Source organism: Rhipicephalus microplus, chromosome 9 (genome assembly GCF_043290135.1).
Source record: "Rhipicephalus microplus isolate Deutch F79 chromosome 9, USDA_Rmic, whole genome shotgun sequence".
Taxonomy (NCBI): Eukaryota; Metazoa; Arthropoda; class Arachnida; order Ixodida; family Ixodidae; genus Rhipicephalus; species Rhipicephalus microplus.
In genome coordinates, this window is record NC_134708.1 from 96,904,586 (window position 1) to 96,920,519 (window position 15,934).

The window sequence follows — 15,934 nt, forward strand, 5'->3', positions numbered from 1 at the left end:
TACGTACGTTATTGCGACCACTAACAATTCCCTCTTGGAGTGAAACTGCGCGTGCTTGTGTGCGTGTGTCTGTAGAAGATGTTAAGATCGGCCTCCCTGGCTGGGCGCCGCTTGGACGCGGGGGATGATTGCAGCTAAGCCTACCCTAATTTCTTCCAGGTCAACGCTCTCGAGGTGCGCCAAGACGGTCATACTTCAAATTCTTCAACACAAAACGACAGTCATACTTCGAATTCTTTAGGGCTGTTGGCTCCCCTCGTCAAAAACTCTTTGGACACGCCTGACTGACTGACGGCCTAGGAAGAGCTGTTTGAAATCGAGGCTGCTTGATTTGTTTGACGTGCCAAGAGACGCGCTGAACAATTAGCCGAGAGCTTGAGATTCGTCATCAGGTATGTTTCCCACACTCTGTGGTGCTTTCAAGTCTTCCATTCTCAGAGCCCGTAGCCTGCCTAGCACTGCAGACCCTATTCTGCACGTGCGATGCAACGTTATTGCACTTTGCTGTGACCTATGTTGTGCTTCTCCCTCGCCATGTGACGAACTGAACGTGCACACTCTCCATTTCCTGGGTTGAAAAGAAGGCAGCCTTTGACTTTCTCCCTCTCGTTTTTTTTTTTTTTTATCCTTATTCGCTGCGCCGTGCTCCTTGCTGGGCTGCAGAAATTAGGCGCCTTCTTCTAACCATTACCCCCACCATCTGGGGTACGGAGATGAAGACGGCAATTTCTTTGGACTGCCCTGGACTGAATGGACATGCAATCTGTCCGTTTACAGTGATATGCAAGGCGGCTTTCCTATAAGGTTTATTTTTTAACCAAAAACTCTCGTTCACAGACTGCTTTTCTCCCTCATCGTGCCTTTACCTTTTCGAATTCCTGCGAATGCACGCGAGCACCCGAGTACAACAAAATGTCACCTCTCCAAATTCCAGCGAAGGCACGCGAGCACAACAAGATCTCAAAAAGGTGAATGGCAAAAATAAAATGAGCGAGAAAAGCAGTCTGTGAACGAGAGTTTTTGGTTGGAAAACTAACCTTACAGAAAAGCTGTCTTGCAGATTCTTGCAAACTGTCCATTTTGTTCTCCTGCAGAGAATTTTAGGAAGACCACGGCTTGAAACGCTAGCACCGTGACTCTCTGAATCAGCTCTTGGAAGCTCTCATCAAGCTTCCATGATGCTACCATCAACACATAGTATTACGCTACCTTTAGTGTGTAAATAGTGTATATAAACGTTGCTCTTATCAGCACCGGCTACTCTGCTTGACTTCTACCTGACACTTGGCTAGCTCTTTCGAATACATCAGGAGCAAGCAAAAGGGCACGGAGTTGCTAAGATGGAAATGTGCAACGTCACATCGTTTTTATTACGTGACCTATTCGTTCTCCGCCGCATTCGCCCGATCGTGTCCACATATAACTTTCCAGTTTTAATAGCGACGACATACCGTTGATTGCGGTCACGTCATTGAATGTCAATTAAACAGCGGTTGCATTATTTATTTGCAAATTACTTTTTCATAAAGTATGGTGAAGTAATTTATTATTTGGCCACCTAAGGAGCTTTCCAACCCGACTTACTTTTTTATCAAGACTTGAATATAATGATAAGTTTTATTTGGTTGATTTTGAGCATTACCTTCCCAACAGAAGTACATCTGTCAGCGACAATCATTCTTAACCTCTCCCAGTGCCAGTAGGTCCGTTCAGGTTACGTGATGAAAACCAGTTTGCTGGACTATGTCATATATGACATGTCGCTCAAATTTCGGTCTCTGCATTTTTTATGAATCCAGCCGTCTTTTGTAAAGTCTCTACTGGTAAGTTGTTTATAATTTTGTTTTGTTATTTTTAAAACTGGTGGCCTCAGACAAGCTTATTACGCCTCTTCTCACCACTGGATAGCCGTTGTTACGCGCGGCGCCTGGGCCGGCGGGGGAGGGCCGCGTTCTTTGTTCATCAAACAAGTCACCGAAGGGCTGCCAGCCTGCTGTCCGCCGTGTATCGTCCATCTTAGCCGGGAAGTGAGGTGGCATTCCGACAACATAATACGTTCGTCGAGACGATCAGAATGGTTTCTTGGTGTCACAGGTGCAAAGTGGTGGCCACGCCCCAATCAAAGACCTTGACTTGAGCGAGCGTGAGCGGCACCGTCACAAATGGTGTGTATGTCTCGTGATTCAACAGTGCATTCTGAACCCATTCCCTGATTTAGTCAAAACACACACTTTATAGTGAGCCACCCAGCTCATTCGCAATAGATCTCTTGCCCTGTCTGTACAGAATGTAATAAATCCTCTGTTAAGTTTGCCGTCTTACTCCTGAGTGCACATGCGTTTTCCTTTTTGTCTCTCTACACGCCCTTTCTTGCCCCTATTTCTCCACCCCCAGTGCTGGGCAGCAAACCGGATGCCAAGATATGGTTAATCCCCCAGCCTTCCTTTCTCTCTCTTGCCATCTTACTGCCTTGACATCTTCATCCCGGATATCCAATGTCTTAAAAGGCCGGTACAAATAGATATGTTAAAGAATAAAACAGATGGTGAATATTTTCTGCATGTTCAGACGCTGCATATAAGTGGTCATCCTCGATAATTATCAACTTTAACACCGCGGACAGGTGATGATATACGCTGACTAGGTTCGAGCAGGTATTATGCCACGACGCTTTTACTCTTCATTAAACTTCTCCCTTTCTATATCATCATTCGGGGCTTTGTGTAGTTCTTCATCTAACGCGCTGCATTCGTGCTGCACTGCTACCACTTCATTTCTTCTGTATATACGAACTGTTTCGGGCACAATTACAGGCTGCCATCTTGGACTGATAATGATGCCGTTTTGCATCCGTATGAATATTCGAATAGTGCTATGGTGAACTTGCACGCATCAAAACGCTGGGCCATTACATTCAACGTCGTATCACCATAATCATAGCTAATTACGACACAAAAAACAGATAAATTGCTTCTAAGCCTAAGATGACAGTGTCTATGCTTTACTGTAACTGTTACATTTATGTTTTGTCAATTTGTCCAATATGTCATTTCATGCAGCGGCCGCCGAACTCGTTCCGCTGTTCATAGTGGTACTCTCGGTCTCTGAAGCTCGATGAAGATAACTAAGAAGCCTGGTTTTTACTAGCTACATAAAATGTGAAACGAAGCTATAAATCACGATGAAAAAGAAGACAAATCTGTGAAAAGTCAGTACTGGCGCATAAATGGCGCGCCGATTGCGCCGATAAAAAAACGTCGTCGTCGTCGGCGGCGGCGGCGGCGACGGCGAAAACTATCGGCGGCGGCGCGCCGATCAGTCGGCGCACACCTCTAACTACCCATTATTTCCATGCTCGTTGAAGTGCCATGTTTTGCAACTCCCATGGATGGATGGATGGATGCTATGAGCGTCCCCTTTATAACGGGGTGGTGACAAGTATGCCACCAGGCTCGACAAAAAAAAAAAAAAACTTTTTTTTTTTATGTTGGCCTAATGCCTCTACTTCGATAAATTCTATCTTAATGGAAAAAAAGGTAAATTTTCAGCTTAAGTTCTCTGCCATTTACGGCACACTGTCCATATTTTTTTTTCCAATATTTATTTTTGTCCTTTCTCTCTAATTTTCTGCCACGATGAAAAAGAAGACAAATCACGATGAAAAAGAAAACAAATCTGTGAAAAGTCAGTACTGGCGCATAAATGGCGCGCCGATTGCGCCGATAAAAAAACGTCGTCGTCGTCGTCGGCGGCGGCGGCGACGGCGAAATGGACACTAGCGCCAAAGGTCCCTCTAGTAAGTATTGTGGGAAACTCTATGATACTGCTCGTCATTCCCATGGTCGCTGAACGATCGCAGCGCCAGAGTGCCCTCTAGCTATTTCGAGAAACTCTATGGCGCATTCAAAGCACTGGCGTTTAGAGACAGGGTGGGCAAAATAGAATTTAAGCGGGTAGAAATAACTAGAAGGAGGTTATCTGATTGGGGGCTAAAGTCAAGGCAGGAGTGAAAATTAAACCCTTCACTGCAAAGTACGAATCCTCAACCTCATCAATTAAAGGAAAAAAATAAATCTAGTTTTTGATTCATTAAGTATTACGGCTTAGTGGCGCTAGCTACCGCCTAATTTAAATGGTACAGTCATATCTATCCACCCATTTATTGTAAAGTCACTGGAAAAAATTTTAGAGTACCGCAAACCTTCCTCTGTGACGGCAAAGATAGGCTGCATGCGGACAACATTGAGCGGCGGTGGCCATTTTCCTTCCGAGCCGTTCGACGCATTGCTAGTAAGCGTTAAGGAGACCCGAGTTCTATGCTAGAATGTCGTGTTCCGTTCGATGCAACTGAAATATTTTTCGTGTGTTTCTGCAAGGGGATAGCACACGTGATTCAGGAGTATCGATTGTTATGAAAGTAACGATTGTTATGAGCGGTAGGCGCCGTAGCTGTATACGACATCTGCGGCGAAAGTTGCGATGCTCTCGAACGCTCTTCGTGGCATTACAAGGCTTGTTTTGCGTCAACTGTTCTGTTCGCAAGGTCCGGGGCTCATAACAATCGTACACCCACTCAGTGCATTCGTAATAAATGCTATGTACTTGCGCATTGGGTGGATCTTGAGGCTATGTTTGCGCGAGATTGTCATGTTTGCGGTTTGTGCGGTCGGTGTTCGCGTACTCGGCGTACTGAGATTGATTGTCTAAGTGTACAAGAAAGCAGATATACACAATGCTTGCTTGTCGGCAGGTTAATTTTGGTCATATCAGAGTCTTATTACGACACGGCTTCTCGTATTTACGTATCGGGGATGTACGACAGCAGCCGCTTATGTGGGCAGGTCGGAGTGTTGCGGTTACAGGCGTATTAGCTCTATGGGGCCGTAGTCGTGTGGCTGTGGGTGCTAAACACTAGTACCCTGGCAATTTGTCGTTCTCTTTAAAACGTGCCGCATGACCACATTCAATCTCGTTCAAGGTCGAATTTATTTACTGCGATCAGCTCCCTTCTGCGTCTCAGTGCGGATCAAGAAACCTGATCTAAAAAGCGCCGTGCAAAGCTCGTACTATTTTCGAACGCGCAGTTGCCGTTTACTCAGTTCTGTCAAAGAAATAAGCTATTTGAAAAGCTCATTATGAGAGATCTGGAATGTTTGTGGACGGACATGCGTAAACTGTGTGTGCAGTTGTGTGCCTTTATGACCAATTTATGCTCCTGATATTGTAAAAGTTGCAGTGTATTTGTAGCTATATAAATCTGTTTCACATTATTGTTTTGTCTGCATTCCTGGTGTGTGAACAGGAGTGCAGTTATTTTCAAGTCGCATAGTACTTTTGTAGATGACACACCTTCCCCCGAGGAGACAGGTTACCTGAATTACATAATTAACAGTACAGCATTTCAGATAATGGCCTGTAAGTTGATTGGAATGAGAGATATTAAAAGTGTAACCAAAGGAACACGCCAATTGGGATCACGTTTTTGGAGTTCACTCTCCTTTTACTGTACTATTGGTAGAAAATGACAGAGAAGAAAAATTAGAGACATAACGGCTATTGGGATCTTCAGGCTTTCAATATCTTGCTGAACCAGGTGTGGAAGAACAGCTACTTGCTTCTAGTACTTTTTACAGCTTTCTTTTGCTGGGAGGGCACCTTACTGATCTGCTCAATTGCTTTATGCAGCGGCCAAAGTTAGCACCTTCAGAATGGCAAGCGTATACAAACTGTGCATGCCGCTGTGTGCCTTGGCTACATTATCTGTTGCTTTTCATTAAGGATGCAATCACAAAGACATACGCAAAGGTAAACAGTCAATATTTATTTATTGATACACCAAGTACTCACATGATTGCGAGAGCACCTGAGAAAAGCAGATATTATCTGGACTTTCTCTGATATCCGCAGGCAACAAGGGTGTAAAAGCAAAAGCAAGATTGTGGGCAATCCACATGCACAGCGCAGTGCAGCTACATTGACACAAACAACAACAGCATTTTAACACAATGTCGAGCCATCTGTTGACAGCTACAGCTGTAGTGGTGGATCGAAGCTGCAGAAGTCATGGCCGAAGTTTATACATGGTAGCAAGCAACTGATACGAACATTATCAGACGTGCTGGCAGCAGTGTTTAACTCAGTAACATTACTACTGGAGAATTCTGGGCAAAACAAGGAAAGCATTGTCCTGGAGTTAGCATCTCAACAAAAGGACTACCTTGTTGAAATTTAGGGTCAAGGCTCTGGCTGCTCATGCTCGCCAGTTGTTATCCAAGTAAATCTTCTATGGAACTTCACGTTTTCTAAAGTGCAGAATCATGGTTAAAGAACACTGGCACAGTACGAGGTTCTAACATCACAATGGCCGCATATATCCTAGCTACAGAGCTCACTGTTAAGACCTGTGCAATGAATAACTTCTCATGCTTCAGTGATCATGGACATGCATAACAAACTCTTAAGATTAAATAAGTACCCTCGTATATTTTGCCCAGTACTATGCAGTTGCGAGTACTGAATAGTTTCCATTTGCTCATGTTACTGATTATTGATTTGTAAAGCACTGCCGGCTTGTGTGCTCTCTTGTCCCTTAGCTCAAGAGAGAGTTTGCAATCATTAAGCCCAACAAAAAATTTAATATCCAGAACATCTGCCCCAAACTGTGCAAATGCTTTTAAAGGTGCCATGTTACTGTAGCACTTCTATTCTCAGTCTAAGATTGTAACAATGTAGAGAGCCCAGCTTGATTATGCACAAACAATTCTGGACTCTAAGCTTACATTTTATGAAATTTCAAAATGCTACTACAACTCTCTTCTCACAAGCAGTAACTTCCATTTTGGCATGAAGCATCAAGGGTGTCACCCCTAAATTGTGTTGGCAATTCACTCAAATGCGTTGTGGAAGGCATAGAAAATCACTGAGAAAATACATTAAAATCAATGACGCATCATAGACAAGCTATTTACAGCTCTTGCAATCACTTCCCTTATGTGCAGTGTGTAAAAGCATGGCCTTCAAGAAAGGCTTGTGGTACCTGAGTTGCTTCCAATGATTTCTCAGAGTATTCGCTTCGCCACCACGCAGTGGTACCACGTCATTGTATGGTTAAATTGAAAAAATCAAACAGAAATTTGCTGCCGCAGCAACTTATGCTAATATTTTTTTGCTTGCTCTCAGATGTATTGTTTAACGTGCAATGCGTGAATGGAGTTGGCGAATTTGGTGCCATGGCCTCCTTAAATATAGGTTATCAATCTGGTTTTAAAATATCACATAAAGATGTAAGTTCACACCATTAATACTATATGCAAATGACACAGCTCTAAATAATCCTGTTGCAGAAGTAAATAGTATCAAAATGTCTTGCATGACGTACAAATAAAGTAGTGAAAATAAAACTGCAATAGTAATTAGCAATTTACAATGAATCAGTTAGACAATAAATGTGGAAGCTTCAGCTTTCTTCTAAAAACTAAAGTGGCTACATTAGTTTGAGAATAAGCCAGCTCATACACACAAAAATGCACAGAACAATGTATACCAAGCAATTCGCACAACTCTAAATAATGCTGTCAGCAGCAAATAATACTGATAGCTCTCGTATGACACTGTGCAAACAGAACTAGTCACACAGATAAAAAAAACCACAGATAAAAATCTTACAAAACACTACAAAAAATTATCTTACTTAACATTACTAACAGCTACACGCATTCTCACACTTTTTGATGCACGTTTTGCTTGCTGTGTTGCTTTCTTATGCATTTCTTCATTCTTTTTACGTAAACTAAACCTCAGTCTACACAACAAGCACTGCTGCACAACCTTATCAGCAATGTTATGGCATGCGGGTTAGGATGAAAATGCAGGTTCCATTGCCTGAATCACGTCAGCAACGTCCTTGAGTGGAAGTTTTCCTGCTACTACTGACTTCATTTTTTTCGAAAGTAACTCTCAGTGCATTCCATGAGGGACATGACTGATGCTGATGGTATGCATAAGGATTGCTTGTTTATTACATAATTCTTTAACTACGAAAGCAAGCCAGCCCGAGCAGCGTCAATTCCAGTCACAAAGCCCATACTTCTTACCGACGCTTCGAGCAATGTACCCTGCCAGGTACTCTAGCGATTTCTGCTCTTCTGGCTCAAGATTTTCAAGTATGGCAGGCATTTTCACATCATCTAGCTCAGCCCTCAAGTCTGGTCATGAGCTCAAAAATTTTGTTAAATGAACAGAGTCATCTGTGTCATAGCTACCATACTTGCTTGGCTTAAAAAACTGTGCAAGCACAATGAGCCTCAGCGTGTACTTAAATTCCCTAGCTCTGGGGACAGCGGACTTGGCTCTTATGGCACTAAATATATTCTCTAGGGCGTCCTGTGAGAAGCGACTCAGGAGAAGGAAATTCAAGCCTTTGGACTTGACAAACCACTGGCGAAGATTTAATGCTGTAGTAGTTGTTATTGTCATGCCAGTCTGCACTGGCTTCCACAATGCCTTAGGCCGGCTGTGGTCGAAAATGTCAAGTTTCCTGAACATCTCAATAAAATTGTGAAGAATTATTTCGATCTCCTTGCCCTTTTGTGGGCACAAATCACTCGAAGCCAAGGTTGGTGTCCTTGACGTCATAAGCGAAAACCACTTAAGCATCTGACCTAAAAACCAAGCCGTTGTTACAGCTTTCTCATCAATTTTTTTCTGCTCAACCACAAGCCGCAGAGCAGCAAGATACTGTGGTCCAACAAGGCACAACAACACAACATTTATTTTGTCAAAGTGGCTTGGGTTTAGATGTTTCTGCTTTAAACATGGGGCAAGCTTGAGGCTGTGCTGTTCATCAATTTTGCACAGCTGCTCCACATACTTTAAGCTGACCTGAAATGAAAACGGGTCATTATGGTCAAATTTGCTGCTTATGTAATCATAATTACACATGAATTTGTTGCATTATAAAAAATTCCAAAAAACTGTACATTACAATTTGTAGCTCATTTGAAACATAGTAAAAAAATTGCATAAATGAAACCATTTCTCTGCGAATCTTTACTATGTGTTTTCAGGTTCTCGCCATTTCAGACTAACCAGCAAAGTTCACAAGTAAGTTGAGAAATGCATATGACATGTAAGCTCTTATATTGTAGGCTTTTCCGAGTTGTGGCTGGCAGCTTACTAGTATCCCACAGGACTGAAAGTGCTGTATTCACCCTACTCGTATTTACCTATCGTGCATTTATTTCAAGCAAAGAAGCTCATGAGGAAGCTAAGGACTGCTCTGAAGGATAGAAAAAAGTATATAGATAACGTTTATCAATGCGAAGAGTAGTGCGAGTAGTAACCACTAACTGAAGAGAGTAAATCTTGTAAATCAGATAACAGAGGCAGTTTGAATTAGTGGCATGAAGTTGAGCAAGTTATGTCTGCAGTAGATAACAGGTCATCGATCGGTATAACAGAAGGGATGCAGTCAACAGCAGAGGAATAGAGGCAATGAAATGAGGAAATATTCAGGTATAAGATAGAGCCATATAATGCAACATGGGGCTCTCAGAATGTGCTGATCCATTTGATGTGTCTTGTTGACAGTTTGAAAGGCATAAACCATCAAACCTGCAGAAATGTGGATAGTGTGTGCTCTGTTTAGTTTTCACATTTCTCTTTCATGTACTTTAAGTTGTATTTGAACGTGGTAGAGCCCCTTGTGCAGGTATTCTGGCAGGGTTAGTTGGCAATTGCAAGCAGAAGCATTCATACAGCAGTGCAGCAGTGCACATTGGAGACATTGGAGGGAAACAGCTTGAAAGAGGGAAGACCAGGCAGAAAAGGACACATACAACAGCCTGGTCTCTGCCTGGTCTTCCGTCTTTCGCGCTGTTTCCCTACAATATGTCGTACCAACATGCTCAAGCAACCACTTTAGCACATAGGAGGCTTTTTATCTGCATTTGTCTTGAAGTGTTATAACACGTGGTCATTCAAAGAAAGCAGTCAAAGTAATTAGTTTCTCTTGGCGACTACGTGACCACAAAATGCCATGCACTGACTGCTTACCTAGCAACATTGTGCTTTACCTCATTCATTGGCAACTTGTTCTTAACCACAGTCTCATCATCCAGAACTATCTTCAGCTGCCTCACCAGATGACCGTGCAAGTTTTTCAGAAGGCGGGGTGCATCCGCAAGGAAGTGCAGGTTGCGGCCTTCATCACAGGCGTGAACACATGTGGTCCGAGGGCGCCCGTACTTGGTGGCCATTGTACTACACAGTCTCCAGACGCCCGGTTTCCACTCCCCATGTCAGAAGTTACACAGTCTACAGACAGACCAATTGCTTCACATTTCCTGATGATGTCAAAGAGTATGGCCAAGTTGACCTGGCTTGCATCAAAGGAGTCAGCTGAAAAAGAAATAAACATGTTATAGTTTCTGGTGTTTAATGCGCCAAAACTACGATATGATTACGAGTCATGGCCTAGCAGAGGGCTCTGAATAATTATGACCACCTGGGGTACTTTAGAGTGCACCAACATTGAAGAATACATGGGCCTTTAGTATTGCGCCTCCATACAAATGCAACCGCCGTGGCTGAGATCGAACCCGCATCTTTTGGGCCAGCAGTCGAGTACCATAATCACTGCTTCCCTGTGGTGGAAAGGCCTAAAGTTTTATGATAAGCTCGCTTATTTACTCTTGCAGTCTACTGAGATTCACTTAAATGGAAAGTGTACAATGAGAAAGAATGTGTCACTGTTGACTAGATAAACTGCTTTTGTTCTCTAGAAGTTACAGAGCAATGTGTTATTTACCTGAAAAGTGGTATGCTACAGTCTGTTTCCACTTGGACGTAACTCCTCCAAGCATGAACACCAGGGTGTGTGTTGCGAGACCGGCTCGTGCACTTGGGTCTGATGATGCTAAAGTAGAATGTCCTGAAAAGTAGTGCACAAGCATATATTTGTAAACAGCATTATAATATTCAGTAATCACTTAATAGATTAAAATAATAAATATACAATGCAGAAATGCTTTGTTGATGCAGGTAATGCCTGAACAAGACTAATAATTACTTGTGAGGTGTTATTTAACTGTCATTTAGTACCAAAACAGTACACATTAGCTGAAGGGTGCAGGTTCGGCCCCTATCAGTGGCAAGTTGTCTCTTGAAAACAAAATAACCTACTTGCCCTTTAGCGGAAATTTTCATACACATATTACCATGTGGCATTATGAATAGAAAGTGAGCTATTGATTTCACAGCTTATGAAAGAAGCCAGCTTCAGAGCACACTTTATGCCGAGCTGAAAAAATGTTGTTCTTTATTATTAGCTTAAGTTTCACACATTTTAAGCATTGCGCCTTTACACCAAGGTCAGACTGCAAGAAACAGAACCCGCATGAACACTTAGCAATGACAGAACTTGTAGTACAGTCATAATCGAGGGCTTGGGTGAGCTGCATTTAATCAAGCATTATGACAGCGTACGGATCCTCTGCCTTGAATGTTGCAACTTTTGCCGCAATTGCAGGAAAGACATCCTCAAGGATTCCTAGAATTATGCAGACTGTTGTCAACTTGCCATACAGTTTTAATGAGAGGCATGCATGAAGAGCTTTGGGACCAAATAAAACAGGAACTGAACTGTGCCAAAAGCAAGTCCGATAATAATAATAATAAAATAATAATAATAATAACTGCCAGGGTTTTACATGCCAAAACCACAATATCATGAAGCATGTCGTAGTAGAGTGCTCTGGAAATTTTGACCACCTAGGGTTCTTTGGCCTGCTGAATCCAATCGAATAAACTTAATAGTGAACACTCGGACAGTGATGTGCTGCCTTGTCACCACTAGTACAAAACCAGTTTTGCATTTTGGTATTTCCAACAACAAAAAGTTCACGATTACACTGCACTAATAACTTCCATTCTCATGCCCCAATTTTGATCATTATTTTTGTGCTCATCTCAGGATTCAGTACGACAGACACTCCACCGCTGCAGGATGCATATAAAAGGCATTTCAAGGCCCCTTTAGGTGAATAAAGAAGCCTTCTAATAATGTGGCTTGATATAGGCACTTCTTACATTTGTCGTACTGAGCTACGTATCATGTTCCACCCTAATTCCCCGTAGTGTATTATTCGCATTTGTTGGTTGCTTGAAGAAGACATACCATAAATTGCTGTAATGATGATCGACTGCTTCTTTTATACTGTTCCTTGTACGAAAAAGAAGGCACATACCTGGCAAGAGCTTGATGTTTTCAATGTTCTTCTGGAGCGTTCTGTCTGCGGGCAGTGGCCATTCATTGTCACGGAGGTATTCATATCCTCTCGATCCACAAGCAAGTTGAACTTTTACTGATTCTTGCACCGTACTATCACTTCATGCAGATCCCCTCATAGTTCTTTTACCAAGATAACGCAGTTGATCATCTGCAAAGATCTTCTTAAATGAGTCTTTCAGGCTTCTGCACTCTTTTTCGGCCTCTGCTCGTTTCTTCTGCTCCAAATTGAGCAGCTGCTTTAAAACCAAAAGCTCAATAAATGGGTCATTGTCTGCAAAAGTGCTCCCTCCCGTTATTTCGCCTTCTTGCACTGATGACGACTCATTCATTCGGTCATCTTCTGCTGCAAAATACGATTCCATTCATGACATTAGTGTTTAGTTCTAACACTAAAAACTATCAAGAATCTAAAATCAGGAAACAGGCAGCATTAAGAAGAGCACTTAAAGGATATTCGGGGCTACGTGCACAATGACCATTGTGATGGCTTTACAAATCTAAAAATAAAGTGCTTCAACAAGCATATTCAACTGAACCAGTTGATTCGTTTGTGGACGTAATGAAAACAGTGCAAACATTGGATAAAACAGTAACCACCAATTTCTATTTGTAACTTTACATTGAAAATAGAGAGAACTGATACACAAAAAAATTGAGCAGATAGCACACACAACTGCTATAGGTGTTGTTCAATCCACTGGCTGAATGATTCTCTACATTGTCATGCTGGCTGGAATATTGTTGGCGCAAACCAAAAACGTGGACAAAGAAGTAACACGGATCGTGCAAACATTGCTGCTTTAGCAAAGAAAGCTAGCACAAATAACACCTTAGAGCGTGACGACGACTTCAAAACCTGGAAGCTGTGGGAACTCTTGCACGAGGAATGCCCCATAGTCATTTGGCTGAATGCACAAAAGAACTTAAAATGCAATTACTGAATGCAGATTTAAAGCATACAGTGAGCAGCGCAAACTAGAGATTTTCAAAATGTGAGACTCAGACTTCATTTGATTTCTCTGTCTTAACAACTATAGTGCACAGCAGGGACAGGAACACAAAGATACAACGTGTATCTTTGTGTTCCTCTCCCTGCAGTGCGCTATTGTTATTAAGATCGATTACCAACATGCCCATGCTGACGTTCTTTCAATTTCTGCGGTTTCCTTGGTGTATTACAATGAAAAATGAAAACGAAAATGTTAAGAATAAATATTGCCAACAAATGCAGAAGACATCCATATTCCTCGTGTACAAGTAGCTGAACACCTTCCTAGCCCAACGCTCCTCCCTCATTTCTCTCAATTGCTTTTCAAAATGTTATCTTGCTGCTAGCTTCCCTGCCCTTAAATGATGTCCATTCCATATCACCCTGTTCTCCCTGATTTGGTGTATTCTCGTGAGCTCCTAAAGCAAGCCAATCTATTCCACATTCTTAATTTCTAACCTTGCTTGAACTTCTAATCTCATGCACAAGACCGCATTGGCAAACGTCAAACCAGGAACCATGACCCCTTTCTATATTCCTCTTACAACATCATACCTATTGTAATTCCACAGTACCCTATTTTTCATCACTGCTGCATTCCTGTTACCTTTAGTCGCTATGTATATTTCGTGTTCCCTTAGGTACTCGGTCCCATTGCTTACCCATACGCCCAGATATTTGTATTTATCTGTTATCTCTAGCGTGACCTCCTGTATTCTAAGCTCACTACCTAAGCCATTAATAAAAATCATGACTTTTGATTTTTCCCTACTGAATCTGAAATCTAACCTATCTCCCTCATTACCGCAGATGTCCATCAATCTCTTCAAATCTTCCTTGTTGTCGGCCATTATCATTATATCATCTGCGTACATCAATGCTCCTAGTGCTTGTTCAATGAGTTTTCCTTGTTTGACGAAAGAGAGGTTGAAGCCAAGTCCACTTCCCTATAATTTGGCCTCTAATCCTTGTAGGTACATCATGAATAATGAGGGAGACAGAGGACACCCCTGCCTAAGCCCCCGTTTTACCTCTGCAGGCTTGGATACCTGTTTTTCCCACTTTATAACTACCTTGTTACCTTTATAGATACCCTTTAAAAGATTAGTGACTACATGTCCCACGCCTAGTGTGTCCAGTATTCCCCACAATTCCTCTTGAACCACGCTATCGTACGCTCCCTTGATATCCAAGAATGCTAGCCACAGGAGCCCGTGTTCCTTTTCTGCTATTTCGATGCACTGCGTCAGTGAGAACAGATTGTCTTCCAACATCCTGTGTTTATGAAACCCATTCTGCAGTTCCCCCAGCACCCCCTCATCCTCTATCCATGCCTGCAGTCTTTCCTTTATATTCTGCATCGCCAGCCTGTAGACCACTGATGTCACTGTTATAGGACGACAGTTGTTTGTCAGCTTTGTCCCCCTTTCCTTTATATATCATGCTCATCCTGCTAACTTTCCTTCCATCAGGGACATGATCTATTATTGTTTTGCTTACTGCCTCTTTCAAAGTCTGTTTTAGACTTCGGGCCCAATGTCTTTATCAGCATAATTGGAATGCCATCTGGGCCTATTGACATACTACTACGAACCCTCTTCTCAACCCTTTCCCACCCTCATTTTGAAAATGGAGCCATTGCGCCACTTGATCCATCCTTGTCTATTGTGGTGCGTAAGGTACTTCTTTGTTGAAATTTTTCTGTCACGCTCATTCTCATATATTCAATAGCTTCGTTTATACATTGAATAGTGCCGCGGTTGATTTTTTCGTCCCCTACAGATGACCACCTGAACTTGAGAGTTTCTGGGGCTCATTCTCATATATTCAATAGCTTCGTTTATACATTGAATAGTGCCGCGGTTGATTTTTTCGTCCCCTACAGATGACCACCTGAACTTGAGAGTTTCTGGGGCTTGAAAGCCACTCTCACCCGCCACCAAGGCTTGCCTTCCGCCAAAGGTCCCCGCCACGCTACACTATGATGATGATGATAGTGGTGCCTACGTTAGAGGGATGAATGGATATGGCTGTACCCTTTAGATCAGGTGGTGGCTAGCACCACCAAGCCGTAATACTTAATGAACCAGAAACTAGATTTATATATATATTTTTTTCCTTTAAACAGTGAGGTTGAGGATTCATACTTTGCAGTGAAGGGTTTAATTTTCACTCGTGCTTTGACTTTAGCCACCAATCAGATAACCTCCTTCTAGTTAAGTCTACCCGCTTAATGTCTATTTTGCCCTCCCCGTCCCTAAACCCCAGTGCTTTGAAAAAACTCTGCGCCATCATCCTGAACTATAGGGTGAAGCCCGTTACAGAACATTATCAAGTGTTCGGCAGTTTCTTCTTCCTCTCCACACCCACTGCATACTGTGTCTACCCCTTCGTATTCGGCCCGATATGTCTTGGTTCGCAATACTCCCGTCCTGTCCTCAAACAGTGGAGAACTACCCCGAGTATTATAATAGATCCTTTGCTTGGCAATTTCCAGCTTAAAAGTTCGATAGATCTCTAGTGCGGCCTTCTTAATCATGCCGATTCTCCATATATCGGTCTCAGCTTCCTTCACCTTCTTCTTAACCGATATATATATATACATATATTTTTTTTTTTTTGGTTTGGCCCCTTGCTGTTTTCTAAGTATTTACCAG

The 15,934-nt window shown here is 42.5% G+C and overlaps 1 long non-coding RNA gene across 1 annotated transcript; it reads left to right on the forward strand.

The window, feature by feature from the left end:
- Positions 1–4,194: 4,194 nt before the first annotated feature.
- LOC142771422 (uncharacterized) lies at positions 4,195–10,451 on the forward strand. The gene is made up of 2 exons (XR_012885911.1): positions 4,195–4,290; positions 10,106–10,451. It is a non-coding gene; the product is annotated as an uncharacterized LOC142771422 (long non-coding RNA).
- The last annotated feature ends 5,483 nt before the right edge of the window (positions 10,452–15,934 follow it).